General features: G+C 46.4%; 1 protein-coding gene across 7 annotated transcripts in view; it reads left to right on the top strand.

Moving 5' to 3' along the window:
* FAM222B (family with sequence similarity 222 member B) overlaps positions 1-18,069 on the top strand; it is a 114,968-nt gene that overhangs the window by 19,165 nt on the left and 77,734 nt on the right. For 3 of the 7 annotated variants that reach the window (XM_033181846.1, XM_033181848.1, XM_033181854.1), the window contains one exon: positions 5,263-5,296. The exons of the other annotated variants lie outside the window; for them this stretch is intronic. The gene's annotated coding sequence lies outside the window, so the exon portion shown is untranslated. The remainder of the gene's footprint in view (positions 1-5,262; positions 5,297-18,069) is intronic. 7 annotated transcript variants of the gene reach the window in all.

The raw sequence follows: 18,069 nt of genomic DNA, 5'->3' as shown, positions 1-18,069 counted from the left end.
TATCTCCTGACCTCGTGATCTGCCCGTCTCGGCCTCCCAAAGTGCTGGGATTACAGGCTTGAGCCACCGCGCCTGGCCTATTTTATTTTTTTGATACCGAAGTTCACTCTGTTGCCCAGGGTGGAGTGCAGTGGCGAGATCTCAGCTCATTGCAACGTCTGCCTCCTGGGTTCAAGTGATTCTTGAATCCCAGCCTCTCGAGTAGCTGGGATTACAGGCGCATGCCACCACACCTGGCTAATTTTTGTGTTTTTAGTAAAGATGGGATTTCACCATGTTGGCCAGGCTAGTCTCGAACTCCTGACCTCAGGCGATCCGCCTGCCTCAGCTTCCCAAAGTGCTGGGATTACAGGTGTGAGCCACCACGCCCAGCTGAAAATCTTTTTTTTTTTTTAAATCTATTTATTAATTTGTTATTTTTTTGAGACAAGGTCTCACTCTGTTGCCCAGACTGGAGTGCAGTGGCGCCATCTCGGCTCACTGCAATCTCCGTCTCCCAGGCTCAAGCAGTTCTCCTGCCTCAGCCTCCTAAATTGCTGAGATTACAGGCACGGCACTAACCGCCTGGCTAATTTTTGTATTTTTAGTAGAAACGGGGTTTCACCATGCTGGCCAGGCTGGTCTCGAACTCCTGACCTGAAATGATCCACCTCTGCCTCCCAGAGTGTTGGGATTACAGGCATGAGCCACTGCACCCGGCCTAAAAACATTATATTTAAAAACAAAATTATTGCCGGCCAGGCGCGGTGGCTCAAGCCTGTAATCCCAGCACTTTGGGAGGCCGAGACGGGCGGATCACGAGGTCAGGAGATCGAGACCATCCTGGCTAACATGGTGAAACCCCGTCTCTACTAAAAATACAGAAAACTAGCCGGGCGACGTGGCGGGCGCCTGTAGTCCCAGCTGCTTGGGAGGCTGAGGCAGGAGAATGGCATAAACCCAGGAGGCGGAGCTTGCAGTGAGCTGAGACCCGGCCACTGCACTCCAGCCTGGGCGGCAGAGCGAGACTCCGTCTCAAAAAAAAAAACACAAAAAACAAACAAACAAAATTATTGGTCGGGCATGTTGGCTCACTGCTGTAATCCTAGCACTTTGGGAGGCCGAGGTGGGTGGATCATTTGAGGTCAGGAGTTTGAAACCAGCCCGGCCAACATGGTGAAACCCCGTCTCTACTAAAAATACAAAGATTAGCTGGGCATGGTGGTGGCCATGTGTAATCCCAGTTACTTGGGAGGCTGAGGCAGGAGAATCGCTTGAATCCAGGAGGTGGAGGTGGTAATGAGCCAAGCTCGTGCCACGGCACTCTAGCATGGGCGACAGAGCAAGTGAGACTCGGTCTCAAAAAACAAAAAACAAAACAAAACAAAAAGAAGTATTTAATATCTACTTCTGTCTTATTACCTCTCAAGGTCTCGATTGTTTCCCTGTCAAAGCTCTGTGACTTATAGTGAAAAGGACTACAATTTAACAAGAAAAATACTATATTTTCTTTATTAAAGATGCATTTAATACAAGGAGAGAAATAAGTAATCTGATTTGCTGGCTCAATTTTTGTTTTAATTTTTATTTATTTATTTATTTACTTTTTGAGATGGAGTCTCACTCTTGTCGCCCAGGCTGGAGTGCAGGGGCGCGATCTCGGCTCACTGCAACCTCTGCCGTCTGGGTTCAAGCTTCTCCTGCCTCAGCCTCCTGAGCAGCTGGGGTTACAGGTGCCCACCACGATGCCCAGCTAATGTTTGTACTTTAGTAGGGGTGGGGTTTTGCCATGTTGGCCTGGCTGGTCTTGAACTCCTGACCTCAGGTGATCAGCCTAAGGGAGGAGACCACCCCTCATATTGTCTTATGCCCAATTTCTGCCTCCAAAGAAAGAAGAAGTAAAAACTAAAAGGCAGAAATGAAATGTACAAGCAGACAGCCCGGCGCCACACCCTGGGCCTGGTAGTTAAAGATCTACCCCTGACCTAATAGGTTATGTTATCTATAGATTACAGACATTGTATAGAAAAGCACTGTGAAAATCCCTGTCGTGTTCTAATTACTGGTGTATGCAGCCCACAATCACGTACCCCCTGCTTGCTCAATTGATCATGACCCTCTCACGCAGACCCCCTTAGAGTTGTGAGCCCTTAAAAGGGACAGGAATTGCTCACTTGGGGAGCTCAGTTGTTGGAGACGTGAGTCTTGCCAAAGCTCCTGGCCAAATAAAGCCCTTCTTTTAACTCGGTGTCTGAGGGGTTTTGTCTGCACCTTGTCCTGCTACAAGCCCACCTTGCGGCCTCCCAAAGTGCTGGGATTACAGGCGTGTGCTAGCTCAATTATTAAATGGTGGTTTAGTACAACACTGGATCATACTATTTCATGGGAAAATACAGGTCATTTAAGAAGTGATTTAGGGCCAGGTGCGGTGGCTTACGCCTGTGATCCCAGCACTTTGGGAGGCTGAGGCGGGTGGGTCAAAAGGTCAGGAGTTTGAGACCAGCCTGGCCAATATGATGAAACCCCATCTCTACTAAAAATACAAAAATTATTTGGGCGTGGTGGTGGACTCCTGTAATCCCAGGTATCCAAGAGGCTGAGCAGGAGAATCGCTTATCGCTTAAACACAGGAGGCGGAGGTCGCAGTGAGCCGAGATCATGCCACTGCACTCCAGCCTGGGCAACAACAGAGGGAGACTCTGAAAAAAATAAAATAAATAAAAATAAGAAGTGATTTTGGTCTGCATGGTGGTTCATGCCTGTAATATCAGCACTTTGGGAGGCCTAGGAGGAGGATCACTTGAGCCCAGGAGTTCCAGACCAGCCTGGGCAATATGGTGAAACCCTCCCTTTACAAAAAAATTTAAAAATGAGCTAGGCCGGGCGCGGTGGCTCAAGCCTGTAATCCCAGCACTTTGGGAGGCCGAGACGGGCGGATCACGAGGTCAGGAGGTCGAGACCATCCTGGCTAACACGGTGAAACCCCGTCTCTACTAAAAAATACAAAAAGCTAGCCGGGCGAGGTGGCGGGCGCCTGTAGTCCCAGCTACTCGGGAGGCTGAGGCAGGAGAATGGCGTAAACCTGGGAGGCGGAGCTTGCAGTGAGCTGAGATCCGGCCACTGCACTCCAGCCTGGGCGACAGAGCAAGACCCCGTCTCAAAAAAAAAAAAAAAAGAAAAAGAGCTGGGTGTGGTGGCATGTACCTATAGTCCCAGCTACTTGGAGGCTGAGGTAGGAGGATCACTTGAGTCCAAGAGATCAAGGATGCAGTGAGCAGTAATCGAGCTGTAATCACGCTATTGCATTCCAGCCTGGGAGACAGAGTGAGACCCTATTTAAAACAACAACAAAAATAAGTGTTTTGTTTAAAAGATTTACTTGGTTACCAATTTTCTGTGAACTAACCCTGAAACCAGTTGGGAAAAATATGCAAATCTAGAAACAACATAAGTATCAATTTGCGAATTTGTGTAATGTCTTTTTTTTCTACCGGTAAGCCATAACTAGGCTTGAATCGTAAGCTTTGTGGGTTCTGTGGCCTCGTTGAAAAATGTTGGAGTTGATCCTTTCAGCAATCAACTTGAGCAAATATTTAAGTGTCTATCGTGTGTTATATCTTGTGCTAGGCGCTGGGAGGGAATTAAAATATAAATGACTTGCCGGGTGCGGTGGCTCAAGCCTGTAATCCCAGCACTTTGGGAGGCCGAGACGGGCGGATCACGAGGTCAGGAGATCGAGACCATCCTGGCTAACACGGTGAAACCCCGTCTCTACTAAAAAATACAAAAAAACTAGCCGGGCGAGGTGGTGGACACCTGTAGTCCCAGCTACTCGGGAGGCTGAGGCAGGAGAATAGCATAAACCCAGGAGGCGGAGCTTGCAGTGAGCTGAGATCCGGCCACTGCACTCCAGCCCGGGCGACAGAGCAAGACTCCGTCTCAAAAATATATATATATATATAAATGACAAAATCATTTTTAAAGTGTTCACTGTTGGCCGGATGCAGTGGCTCACACCTGTAATCCCAGCAATTTGGGAGGCCAAGGTGGGCAGATCACGAGGTCAGAAGTTCAATACCATCCTGGCCAAGATGGTGAAACCCTGTGTCTACTAAAAATATAAAAATTAACTGGGCGTGGTGGCAGGCGCCTGTAATCCCAGCTACTTGGGAGGCTGGGATTGAGACTTCCTTGAATCTAGGAGGTGAAAGTTACAGTGAGCTGAGATCGCGCCACTGCACTCCAGCCTGGGCGATAGAGCAAGACTCCATCTCAAAAAAAACCTCAGAAAACAAAAAGCAAAAATTAGCTGAGCTTAGTGGCAGGCAACTGTAATCCCAGCTGCTCAGGAGGCTGAGGAAGGAGAATCGCTTCAGCCTGGGAGGTGGAGGTTGCAGTGAGCTGAGGTCGTGCTATTGCACGCCAGCCTAGACAGAGTGAGACTCCATCTCAGGAAAAAAAAAATAATTCACCTTTTTTTTTGTTTTTTTTTTTTTTTTGAGATGGAGTCTTGCTCTGTCGCCCAGGCTGCGGTGCAGTGGCACGATCTCGGCTCATTGCAAGGTCCGCCTCCCGGGTTCACGCCATTCTCCTGCCTCAGCCTCCCGAGTAGCTGGGACTACGGGCGCCCGCCACCAGGCCTGGCTAATTTTTTGTATTTTTAGTAGAGAGAGGGTTTCACCGTGTTAGCCAGGATGGTCTCGATCTCCTGACCTCGTGATCGGCCCGCCTCGGCCTCCCAAAGTTCTGGGATTACAGGCGTGAGCCACCACACCCGGCCTTTTTTTTTGTTTTTAAGGCTAGCCAAGTGAAGCAGTGGGAATGAAGAAGCAACAAAGAAATTTGTAACTTGTTGTATCAATTAGTTGTAAACACTACTGCACTTGGAGCAGCCACATTTTAATTAGAGACCAGCACATAAATAGTTCTGAGTCATACAATAAGTGCTGTAATAGAGATCTGTACTAAGTGCTATGGGAACATTAGCTCTGCCTTGTAGTGGGAGGGGAAAGTTACAGAAGACTTCCTAGAGAAGGAGTCAGTTGGGTCTTGAAGGAGGAATACAATTTGGCTGAGTCAGCCAAAAAAAGGATTGGAAAAGTGACTGAAGTGAGAAAATAGCTTGTACAAAGATACAGATGTGCAAGAAGTATGGACATGTGGACTAGTTTAATGTGGCAAGATCATGGGGTATGAGGAAGGAATAGAAGGAAGTGAGGTGAGAGATGGGTTGGAATCCAGTTATGGGTGACCTTAGTAAGGGGTCTGAATTTTATTTTGTAGGTGCTGAGGAGTCATGGAAGAGTTTTTAAACCAGGTAAGGAACACATTTAGATCACTATTTAAGTAGAAGTAATTCTGCTGACAGTGTAGAAGTTAGATTTTAAAAGGCACAATTGATTGTAGGGAGACTAGTTGGTTGGGAGACTGGTGTGATGACTTGAGAGATATTGAAGATATCAGGCACAGTAGTCATGGTAGAATTGTAGACAGATTGAAGAACTTTTTAGGAGAGTAACTAAAAGGATCTCATTGATTTTATATTGGGGAAAGGGTAGAGAAGAAGGAGTTGTCAACGATGGAGTTGAAATTGCTGGCTTGGACAATTAAGTGGAATGTGATGTCATTAACCAAGTTAGGGAATACAAGAGTAAAAGAGGGTATTACATTTGAGGAAAATAAGTTTGATTTTGGTATGTAGTATTTGAGATATCTGGGAAATCCAATAGCAAATAAAATAGGCTTCCAGATATATATATATAGGTCTTGAGTAGAAAGGTTCAGAAGGAAGATACAGATTTAGTAGTCATTAACATATTAGTAAAGTCAGATTGATGACCCTGTGAGTCCAAGCTTCAGTTGCTTTATATGTTGTTCATTCATATCTTTTTGAGAGATTAGCCTTGCAGAAATGTAGGATGACAACTACTACTTCATAGTACAGTGCTAGTCCTTTTCCTTATTTTTCTTTTTTTTTTCTGTGAACTTTTTTTTTGAGATGGAGTCTCGCTCTGTCGCCCAGGCTGGAGTGCAGTGGCCAGATCTCAGCTCACTGCAAGCTCCGCCTCCCGGGTTCACACCATTCTCCTGCCTCAGCCTCCTGAGTAGCTGGGACTACAGGCGCCCGCCACCTCGCCTGGCTAGTTTTTTGTATTTTTTAGTAGGGACGGGGTTTCACTATGTTAGCCAGAATGGTCTCGATCTCCTGACCTCGTGATCCGCCTGTCTCGGCCTCCCGAAGTGCTGGGATTACAGGCTTGAGCCACCATGCCCGGCCGAACTTTTTTTTTTTTTTTTTGAGACAAAGTGTCACTCTGTCACCCAGGCTGGAGTACAGTGGCACAATCTCGGCTCACTGCAACCTCAGTCTCCTGGGTTCAAGCAATACTCCTGCCTCTCCCAAATAGCTGGAACTACAAGTGCACACCACCATGCCCAGCTAATTTTTGTATTTTTAGTAGAGACGGGGTTTCACCATGTTGGCCAGGGTGGTCTCAAACTCCTGACCTCAGGTGATCCACCTGCTTCGGCCTCCCAAAATGCTGGGATAACAGGCGTGAGCCACCATGCCCAGTGGAACTTCTTCTTTTTTTTTTTTTTTTTTGAGAGGAAGTCTCCCTCTGTCGCCCAGGCTGGAGTGCAGTGGGGCAATCTCGGCTCACTGCAACCTCCGTTTCCTGGGTTCATGTTATTCTCCTGCCTCAGCCTCCCTAGTAGCTGGGACTGCAGGTGCGCACCACCATACCCAGCTAATTTTTTGTATTTTTAGTTGAGACAGGGTTTCAGCATGCTGGCCAGGCTGGTCTCGAACTCCTGACCTTGTAATCCGCCTGTCTCAGCCTCCCAAAGTGCTGGGATTACAGGCCTGAGCCACCATGCCTGGCCCCTTTCCTTTTTTTTTTTTTTTTTTTTGAGACGAAGTCTTGCTCTGCCACCCAGACTGGAGTGCAGTGGCCGGATCTCAGCTCACTGCAAGCTCCGCCTCCCGGGTTTATGCCATTCTCCTGCCTCAGCCTCACGAGTAGCTGGGACTACAGGCGCCTGCCACCTCACCCGGCTAGTTTTTTTGTATTTTTTAGTAGAGATGGGGTTTCACCGTGTTAGCCAGGATGGTCTCGATCTCCTGACCTCGTGATCCGCCCATCTCGGCCTCCCAAAGTGCTGGGATTACAGGCTTGAGCCACCGCGCCCGGCCTTTTTTTTTTTTTTTTTAATAGAAACGGAGTCTCACTGTGTTGCTCAGGGTGCTGTCAAAATCCTGGCTCGGCCGGGCGCGGTGGCTCAAGCCTGTAATCCCAGCACTTTGGGAGGCCGAGACGGGCGGATCACAAGGTCAGGAGATCGAGACCATCCTGGCTAATACGGTGAAACCCCGTCTCTACTAAAGAATACAAAAAACTAGCTGGGCGACGAGGCGGGTGCCTGTAGTCCCAGCTACTTGGGAGGCGGAGGCAGGAGAATGGCGTGAACCTGGGAGGCGGAGTTTGCAGTGAGCTGAGATGCGGCCACTGCACTCCAGCCTGGGCGACAGAGCCAGACTCCGTCTCAAAAAAAAAAAAAAAAAAAAAAAAAAATCCTGGCCTCAAGTCATCCTCCTGCCTCAACCTCCCAAAGTGCTAGAATTTTAGGTGTGAGCCGCTGTACTCAGCCTTTCTTTTTTTTCCTTTCTTTTTTTTTTTGAGATGGCGTCTCGCTCTGTCGCCCAGGCTGGAGTGCAGTGCCGCGATCTCGGCTCACTGCAAGCCCCACCTCCCGGGTTTACCCCATTCTCCCACCTCAGCCTCCCCTGTAGCTGGGACTACAGGCGCCCGCCACCAAGCCCAGCTAGCTTTTTTTTGTATTTTTTTTTTGTAGAGACGGGATTTCACCGTGTTAGCCAGGATAGTCTCGATATCCTGACCTCGTGATCCGCCTGTCTCGGCCTCCCAAAGTGCTGGGATTAAAGGCTTGAGCCACTGCGCCCGGCCCAGCCTTTCTTTTTTAACTGGCATCACTTTCCACTTTTTTGGAGGATTCTTTTTATAGCTTGTTTGCAAGGTAAGACATCCTGTTTTCAGCTTCTCCCTCTTCTTGCTGTTATTCAAAGCAATTGGTCATTAAGAACAAAAACTTATGTATTGCTCTGTCTGTGCTAGGAGCTAAAATATAAGTATTTAGTGTTTTCTCCTTCATACCCACCTAGAGTTTATGTCCTGATGGGAGAAACAAGTTAACTCTCAATCATAGAGTTAAGAGTGATGGTAGAGGTCTTTGGAGTGTAATGAAAATATGTTAACCCTTAACCCATATTTGAGGAGAATCAAGGAAGGCTTGTGGATGGAGAATTGTCCAAAGTAAGACCTGAAGGATGAATACGATTTAGGTGAAGAGTCAGAGGAAGATCATTGGCAGCAGGGGGACCATTGTTTGTAAAGTACAAGAAGCTTAACATTTTATTGTCACTGTTTGGAATGAATAGCTTGTCTTTTATGAAAAATGGGTTTTCAACTCTGTTGTACTAAATAATAATACATATCTTTATATAAAACATTTTTCTTTTCTTTTTTTTTTTTTTTTTTGAGACGGAGTCTTGCTCTGTCACCCAGGCTGGAGTGCTGTGGCCGGATCTCAGCTCACTGCAAGCTCCGCCTCCCGGGTTCACGCCATTCTCCTGCCTCAGCCTCCCAGGTAGCTGGGACTACAGGCGCCGCCACGTCGCCCGGCTAGTTTTTTGTAGTTTTTAGTAGAGACGGGGTTTCACCGTGTTAGCCAGGATGGTCTCGATCTCCTGACCTCGTGATCCGCCCGTCTCGGCCTCCCAAAGTGCTGGGATTACAGGCTTGAGCCACCGCGCCTGGCACTTTTCTTTTCTTCTGGACAACTGTAGGAAATCTCAGAACAGCTGTGCAAGTGAAAAATTAGAATCTTGAGCTGGGCGCAGTGGCTCACGCCTGTAATCCCTGCACTTTGGGAGGCCAAGGTGGGCAGACCATGAGGTCAGGAGATTGAGACCATCCTGGCTAACATGGTGAAACTCTGTCTCTACTGAAAATACAAAAAATTAGCTGGGCGTGGTGGTGGGCGCCTATAGTCCCAGCTACTCAGGAGGCTGAGGCAGGAGAATGAGGTGAAGCTGGGAGGCGGAGCTTGCAGTGAGCCAAGATGGTACCACTGCACTCCAGCCTGGGTGACAGAGCGAGACTCCGTCTTAAAAAAAAAAAAAAAAAAATTAAAAATAAGAATCTTGAAAAATAGATGTTAGATTTCTAATCCTTCTAATACCTCCATTTTTTTTTCTTTCTTTTTTTCTTTTTTTTTTTGAGACAGAGTCTCACCTTGTAGAGAAATCCCATCTCTACAAAAAATACAAAAATTAGCCGGGTATGGTTGCTCACACCTGTAATCCCAGGTACTTTGGAGGCTGAGGCAATAGGATTGCTTGAGCCCAGAAGGCGGAGGTTGCAATGAACCAAGATCGCATCACTGCACTCCAGCCTGGGTGACAAAGTGAGACCCTGTATCAAGGAAAGAAAAAAAGTATTTGACAAGCTGATTCTAAAGTTTATATGGAAAAGCAAAGGGACTAAAATAGCCAAAACAATTATGAAAAAGGACAACAGAGTTGGAAGACTAATACTATCTGATTTCAGGACTTACTAAAGATCTATAGTAATCAGAACAGTGTGGTGTTGGCAGAAGGATAGATACATAGATCAATGAACAGAACAGAGGTTCAGAAATAGATTCAGGCTGGGCACGGTGGCTTATGCCTGTAATCCCAGCACTGTGGGAGGTCGAGGTTGGGGCTCACTTGAGGTCAGGAGTTTGAGACCAGCTTGGTCAACATGGTGAAAACCCGTCTCTACTGAAAATACAAAAATAAGTGGGTCATGCTGGTGCGCACCTGTAGTCCCAGTTACTCAGGAGGCTGAGGTAGGAGAATCACTTGAACCCAGGAGGCAGAGGTTGCAGTGGCTGAGATCATTCCACTACACTCCAGCCTAGGTGACAGAGCGAGACTCCATCTCAAAAAAAAAAAAAAAAAAAGAAACAGGTTGGGCGCGGTGGCTCATGCTTGTAATCCCAGCACTTTGGGAGGCCGAGGTGGGCGGATCATGAGGTCAGGAGATCGAGACTATCCTGGCTAACACGGTGAAACCCCATCTCTACTAAAAATACAAAAAATTAGCCGGGCGTGGTGTCAGGTGCCTGTAGTCCCAGCTACTCGGGAGGCTGAGGCAGGAGAATGGCATGAACCTGGGAGGTGGAGGTGGCAGTGAGCTGAGACCGCACCACTGCACTCCAGCCTGGGCAACAGAGCAAGACTCCTTCTCAAGAAAAAAAAAAGAAACAGATTCACACTATTAAATACGGCTATTGATATTTGACCAAGGTGCAAGGTCAATTCAGTGGAGAAAGAATAGTCATCTGAACAATTACACCTAAATGTAATTTGTAAAATTATAAATTTTTTTATTATTTTGTTTTAATTTTATTTTATTATTTATTTATTTATTATTATTTATTTATTTTTTTAATAAAGGTGGGGTTTTGCCATGTTGCCCAGACTGGTCTCAAACTCCTGGCCTCAAGCCATCTGCTTACCTCAGCCTTTCACAGTGCTGGGACTACAGGTGTTAGTCACCATGCCCAGCCTAAACTATAAGAGATTTAAAAGCAGATAACAGGTAATCCTTATTACATTGAGTTAGGCAAAGAGTTCTTAGATATGTCACCAAAAGCAAGATCCATAAAATAAAAAGTTGATATATTGGATTCATCAAAATTAAAAACTTTTGATTTGCAGAAGACTATCAAGTAGATGAAAATATAAGCAACACACTGGGAGAAATGTTTGCCAATTATATATCAGACATACAGGTCATATTAGAAATGTATAAAGAGGTTGGACGAAGTGGCTTACACCTGTAATCCCAGCACTTTGGGAGGCGAAGGTGGGTGGATTATGAGGTCAGGAGATCGAGACCATCCTGGCTAACACAGTGAAACCTCATCTCTACTAAAAATACAAAAAATTAGCCAGGCATGGTGGCTTGCGCCTGTAGTCCCAGCTACTCGGGAGGCTGAGGCAGGAGAATCTTTTGAACCTGGGAGGTGGAGGTTGCAGTGAGCCAAGATCGCACCACTGCTGTGCAGCCTGCGCTCCAAAAAAAAAAAAAAGGTGGCCGGGCGCGGTGGCTCAAGCCTGTAATCCCAGCACTTTGGGAGGCCGAGACGGGCGGATCACGAGGTCAGGAGATCGAGACCATCCTGGCTAACACGGTGAAACCCCGTCTCTACTAAAAACTACAAAAAACTAGCCGGGCGACGTGGCGGGCGCCTGTAGTCCCAGCTACTCGGGAGGCTGAGGCAGGAGAATGGCGTAAACCCGGGAGGCGGAGCTTGCAGTGAGCTGAGATCCGGCCACTGCACTCCAGCCTGGGCTATACAGCGAGACTCCGTCTCAAAAAAAAAAAAAAAAAAAAAAAAAAAGGTGTGGGCACGGTGGTTCGTGCCTGTAATCCCAGCACTTTGGGAGGTCGAGGCAGATGGATCATAAGGTCAGGAGTTCGAGACTAGCCTGGCCAATATGGTGAAACCCCGTCTCTACTAAAAATACAAAAAGAATTAGCCAGGCGTGGTGGCATATGCCTGTAATCCCAGCTACCTGGGAGGCTGAGGCAAGAGAATTACTTGAATCTGGGAGGCAGAGGTTACAGTGAGCCGAGATCGTGCCACTGCACTCCAGCCTGGGTGATAGAGCTAGACTCCATCTCAAAAAAAAAAAAAAGCGTAAGGAGCTCAAAACTCAGCGAGAAGAAAGCAAACAACGCCATTAAAAAAATGGGCTGGACCCAATGGCTTATGCCTTTAATACCAACACTTTAGGATGCCAAGGCAGGCAGATCACTGGATCCCAAGGGTTTGAGATCAGCCAGGGCAACATGGCAAAACTCTGTCTTGACAAAAAAAAAAAAAAAATACAAAAGTTAACTCAGTGTGGTGGCATGTGCCTGTAGCCCCGGCTACTCGGGGACTGAGGCAGGGGAATTGCGTGAACCTGGGAGGCGGAGGTTGCTGAGCTGAAATTGCACCACTGCACTGTAGCCGGGGAGACAGAGTGAGACTATGTCTCCTAAATAAATAAATAAATAAGACCTAAGTATTTATCCAAGTGAAATAAAAATCTGTGTTCACAAAAAAACTTGTATGTGACTGTTTACAGCAGCTTTATTTATAGTCACCACGAACTGGAAAGAACCTGAATGACTCTCAGCTGGGGAATGGATAAACTGTGATATATCTACACAATGGAATACTATTCAGCAATAAAAAGGAACTATTCACATATGCAGTAACGTGAATGAAATTCATTGGTATTATGCTCAATGAAAGAAACAAAACTCAAAAGGCTGTAGTCTGTATGACTGCATTTGTATGATGTTCTGGGGAGAACTCAAAACTATAAGGACAGTGGGGAACAGATCAGTGATTGCCTGGGGATAAGAGTAGAGAGAGAGTGAGCTGGGTGCAGTGGTTCATGCCTGTACTCCCAGCACTTTGGGAGGCCGAGTTGGGGCAGATCACCTGAGGTCGGGAGTTTGAGACCAGCCTGACCAACATGGAGAAACTCCGTCTCTATTAAAAATACAAAATTAGCCGGGCGTGGTGGCACTTGCCTGTAATCCTAGCTATTCAGGAAGGCTGAAGCAGAAGAATCGCTTGAACCCGGGAGGTGGAGGTTGCAGTGAGCCAAGATGGCACCATCGCACTCCAGCCTAGGCAACATGAGTGAAACTCCATCTCAAAAAAAAAAAAAAAAAAAAAAAAAACTGTAGAGAGAGAGTGGCCAAGCGCGGTGGCTCACGCCTTTAATCCAGCACTTTGGGAGGCCGAGGCGGGCAGATCACGAGGTCAGGAGTTCGAGACCAGACTGGCCAATGTAATTAAACCCAGTCTCTACTAAAAATACAAAAATTAGCTGGGCACGGTGGCACGCACCTATAGTCCTAGCTACTTGGGATGCTGGGGCAGGACAATCGCTTGAACCTGGGAGTTGGAGGTTGCCGTGAGCCGAGATGGCACCACGCTGCACTCCAGCCTGGTGACAGAGTGAGACTGTCTCAAAAAAAAAAAAATGTAGAGTTTGACTGCAAAGAGGTAGTATGAGGAAATTTTGGGGGGATGACATGACTATTCCATGTTTTGATTGTGGTTGTGGTTACACGACTATGCATTTATGATAACTCTTAGAACTGAACACTAAAAGAGTGTTATTTTTGTCTGGGGCGGAGAAGTGAGGCTTTAAAGACTAATTCCAGAAATGTAATTCCCTAAATACATTTGCATTTTTAGCTTAATTTTCTTTTTTAATACGTTTTACATAATTAAAAGTGAAAAGTCTAGAAAATTTAAATCCTTTTGAATTTATTTTACTTAGAAATGCAGTTGTGGGTTTTTTGTTTTGTTCTGTTTTGTTTTGTTTTGTTTTGTTTTTGAGACAGAGTCTTTTCTGTAGCTCAGGCTGGAGTTCAGTGGCACAATCACAGTTCACTGCAACCTCTGCCTCTGGGCTCAAGCGATCCTCCCACCTAAGCCTCTTGAGTCGCTGGCACTACAGATGGCGTGCCACCATGCCTGGCTAATTTTTTGTGGGTATTTTTTTTTTTTAGAGATGGGATTTTGCCATGTTGCCCAGGCTGGTCTTGAACTCCTGGGATCAAGTGCTGGTCACCTCAGCCTCCCAAAGTGCTGGGATTACAGATGTGAGCCTCTGTACCCAGCTCACTTTGTTTTTTTGAGACAAGGTTTCCCGCTTACCCAGCTACTTGGGAGGCTAAGGCAGGAGAATCGCTTGAACCCAGGAGGTGGAGGTTGCCGTGAGCTGAGATCACACCATTGCACTCCAGCCTGGGCAACAAGAGTGAAACTCCATCTCAAAAAAAGAAAAAAATTTGGATTTGACCTTGATTTCTCCTTACCCTTTATCCGACATATCTGGTTGGTCCCAGTTCTGATTTTAACATTGAAGGTCTCCTAAATCTGCATTTTTTCATTTCTACCATATTGCCAAATTCTTGGATGAGACCTTTTTTATTTCATACTTCGACAGTTACAGTAGCCTCCTAACTAATCTGCATGTCTCAAGGCTTATCACCCTTCTCTAGTCTGTCCACCACACTGCCACAAGAGTGATCTTCCTAAGTTGTAAGACTACTTATGCCCTTTCCCTTTAAGGCCCTGGTGCCTGATACATAGCAGATGCTTGATTCCATCATCCTACCTCACTTTATTATATTTTTGCTCAAGCTATTTTCTTCCAAGGACATTTCTTCCAAAATAGACAAACATAACCAATTATCTGAACAAACATAACCAAGACTCTCCTAATTAAGCTTTAGGATTTAGCTCATAGTTAATTTCTTCTGTGAAGTCTTCCCCGTTCCCAAGGCAGTATTAATCACTCTTGCTGATGGGCTACTCTGACATTTTACTGTCCTGCTAACATTACCTTTATTATTTTTTTTTACGTTGTTTAAAGGGCAACATCTCATTCTATAAAATAGAATGCATGTTCCTTACATTTATTATTTAATTGCCATTCTGTTTCCTCATCTGGATTGTGAGCTTTTTGTAGGTAGGGGTTATGCCTTTTTCACTTTTTTTTTAATAGACAGGATCTCACTGTGTTCCCAGGCTTGGAGTGCCGTGGCATTGTCATAGCTCACTGCAGCTTCTAAACTCTTGGGCTCAAGCAGTCCTCCTGCCTCAGCCTCCCAAGTAGCTAGGACTACAGATGCAAGCCAGTATGCCAGCTAATTTTTAAAATTTTTTGTGGAGATGGGGTCTCAATATGTTGTCCAGACTGTTTTTTTTCTTTTTTGAGACAGAGTTTAATTCTCCACCAGGCTAGAGTATAGTGGTGCTGTTATAGCTCACTGCAACCTCAAATTCCTGGGCCTAAATGATCCTCTCGTGTCAGCCTCCCAAGTAGCTAGGACAATAGACACAAGCCACTGTGCCTGGCTAATGAAAAAAAATTTTTTTTGGCCAAGACAAGGTCTCACTATATTGCCCATGCTGGTCTCAAGCTCCTGGCTTCAAGTGACCCTCCCACCTCAGCCTCCCAAAGTGCTGGGATTACAAGTGTGAGTGCCTGGCCCTTTTTTACCTTTTTAATGTCAGCACCTAACAACTAAGCTTGCCAAATATATTGAGTTTCTACTGTGTTTTCAGCATTGGCAGTACACAAAACAAGATAGACAAAGTCCCTGCATGTATGGAGCATACATTCCAGTGAGGGCAAACCGACAACAAACAGCTTTTTTTTTGTTTTTGTGTTTTGAGACGGAGTTCCGCTCTTGTTGCCCAGGGTGGAGTGCAATGGTGTGATCTCGGCTCACCACAACCACAACCTCCACCTCCCAAGTATGAGCAATTCTCCTGTCTCAGCCTCCCAAACAACTCAGATTACAGGCATGCACCACCACGCCCGGCTGTTTTTTTTGTATTTAGTAGAGACGGGGTTTCACCATGTTGGTCAGGCTTGTCACGAACTCCTGACCTCCAGTGATCCACCGGCCTCAGCCTCCCAAAGTGCTGGAATTACAGGCGTGAGCCACCGTGTCCAGCAACAGACAGCTTTTTAAAAATCAGTTAATGGCCGGGCGTGGGTGGCTTATGCCTGTAAACCCAGCACTTTGGGAGGCTGAGGTAGGCAGATCACTTGAGGTCTGGAGTTCGAGACCAGCTTGGCCAACATGGTGAAACTCTGTCTCTACTAAAAATACCAAAAATTAGCTGGGTGTGGTGGCATGAGCCTGCAGTCCCAGCTATTCAGGAGGCTGAGGCAGGATAATCGCTTGAACCGGCAGGCAGAGGTTACAGGGAGCCAAGATCATGCCACTGCACTCCAGCCTGGGCTACGGAGCAAGACTCAGTCTCAAAAAAACAACAAAAGAATCAGTTAATGGCCGGGCACGGTAATCCCAGCACTTTGGGAGGCCTAGGTGGGCGGATCACTTGAGGCCAGGAGTTCAAGACCAACCTGGCCAACATGACGAAACCCCATCTCTACTTTTATACACAAATTAGCTGGGCATGGTGGTGGATACCTGTAATCCCAGTTACTTGGGAGGCTGAGGCAGGAGAATTGCTTGAAACCAGGAGGCGGAGGTTGCAATGAGCCAAGATCATGCCACTGTACTCCAGCCTGCGAGATAGAGCGAGACTCCATCTCAAAAATAAAATAAAACAAAATAAATAAAAATCAGTTAATGATAAATACTGTAAAGAAAAATAGAGGATGTGATAATATGAAATAAGTAGCTACTTTAGATTGGGAGACTATCTCTCTGATGATATGGCATTTAAGATCTAGGAGTATATGAAGATCAGCAGATCAAGCATTATAGTGCAGAGCGCCTAAGGAGGAATGAACTTGGTATGTTGGAGGAACAGAAATCAGGCCAGTATTGTTTGAATACCGTGAATGAGGGAGAGGATGACCAGAGATGAGAAAGGCAGAGACTACATGACAGTGAGATTTGGAAGCTAGGGTAAGGTGTTTCGTTCCCTTGGAGTGTTGTTTTTTTTTTTTTTTTTTGGTTGGGGTCTCACTCTGTCACCTAGGTTGGAGTGCAGTGGCGCAATCTTGGCTCACTGTAACCTCTACCACCGGGCTAAGGGATCCTCCCCCTTCAGCCTCTCAAGTAACTGGGACTATAGGTGCACGCCTCTACGTCTGGCTAATTTTTTTGTATTTTTGCTAGAGACCAGATTTCACCATGTTGCCCAGTCTGGTCTCAAACTCCTAAGCTCAGGCAATTCACCTGCCTTGGCCTCCAAAGTGCTGGAATTACAGGCGTGAGCCACCGTGTCCAGCAACAGACAGCTTTTTAAAAATCAGTTAATGGCCGGGCGTGGGTGGCTTATGCCTGTAAACCCAGCACTTTGGGAGGCTGAGGTAGGCAGATCACTTGAGGTCTGGAGTTCGAGACCAGCTTGGCCAACATGGTGAAACTCTGTCTCTACTAAAAATACCAAAAATTAGCTGGGTGTGGTGGCATGAGCCTGCAGTCCCAGCTATTCAGGAGGCTGAGGCAGGATAATCGCTTGAACCGGCAGGCAGAGGTTACAGGGAGCCAAGATCATGCCACTGCACTCCAGCCTGGGCTACGGAGCAAGACTCAGTCTCAAAAAAACAACAAAAGAATCAGTTAATGGCCGGGCACGGTAATCCCAGCACTTTGGGAGGCCTAGGTGGGCGGATCACTTGAGGCCAGGAGTTCAAGACCAACCTGGCCAACATGACGAAACCCCATCTCTACTTTTATACACAAATTAGCTGGGCATGGTGGTGGATACCTGTAATCCCAGTTACTTGGGAGGCTGAGGCAGGAGAATTGCTTGAAACCAGGAGGCGGAGGTTGCAATGAGCCAAGATCATGCCACTGTACTCCAGCCTGCGAGATAGAGCGAGACTCCATCTCAAAAATAAAATAAAACAAAATAAATAAAAATCAGTTAATGATAAATACTGTAAAGAAAAATAGAGGATGTGATAATATGAAATAAGTAGCTACTTTAGATTGGGAGACTATCTCTCTGATGATATGGCATTTAAGATCTAGGAGTATATGAAGATCAGCAGATCAAGCATTATAGTGCAGAGCGCCTAAGGAGGAATGAACTTGGTATGTTGGAGGAACAGAAATCAGGCCAGTATTGTTTGAATACCGTGAATGAGGGAGAGGATGACCAGAGATGAGAAAGGCAGAGACTACATGACAGTGAGATTTGGAAGCTAGGGTAAGGTGTTTCGTTTCCCTTGGAGTGTTGTTTTTTTTTTTTTTTTTTGGTTGGGGTCTCACTCTGTCACCTAGGTTGGAGTGCAGTGGCGCAATCTTGGCTCACTGTAACCTCTACCACCGGGCTAAGGGATCCTCCCCCTTCAGCCTCTCAAGTAACTGGGACTATAGGTGCACGCCTCTACGTCTGGCTAATTTTTTTGTATTTTTGCTAGAGACCAGATTTCACCATGTTGCCCAGTCTGGTCTCAAACTCCTAAGCTCAGGCAATTCACCTGCCTTGGCCTCCCAAAGTGCTGGG

This window comes from Trachypithecus francoisi, unplaced genomic scaffold, assembly GCF_009764315.1.
Source record: "Trachypithecus francoisi isolate TF-2019V2 unplaced genomic scaffold, Tfra_2.0 Lachesis_group20, whole genome shotgun sequence".
NCBI classification, from domain to species: domain Eukaryota; kingdom Metazoa; phylum Chordata; class Mammalia; order Primates; family Cercopithecidae; genus Trachypithecus; species Trachypithecus francoisi.
The sequence above is the reverse complement of the archived record's forward strand: the minus strand, read 5'-3'. Positions and strand labels throughout refer to the sequence as shown.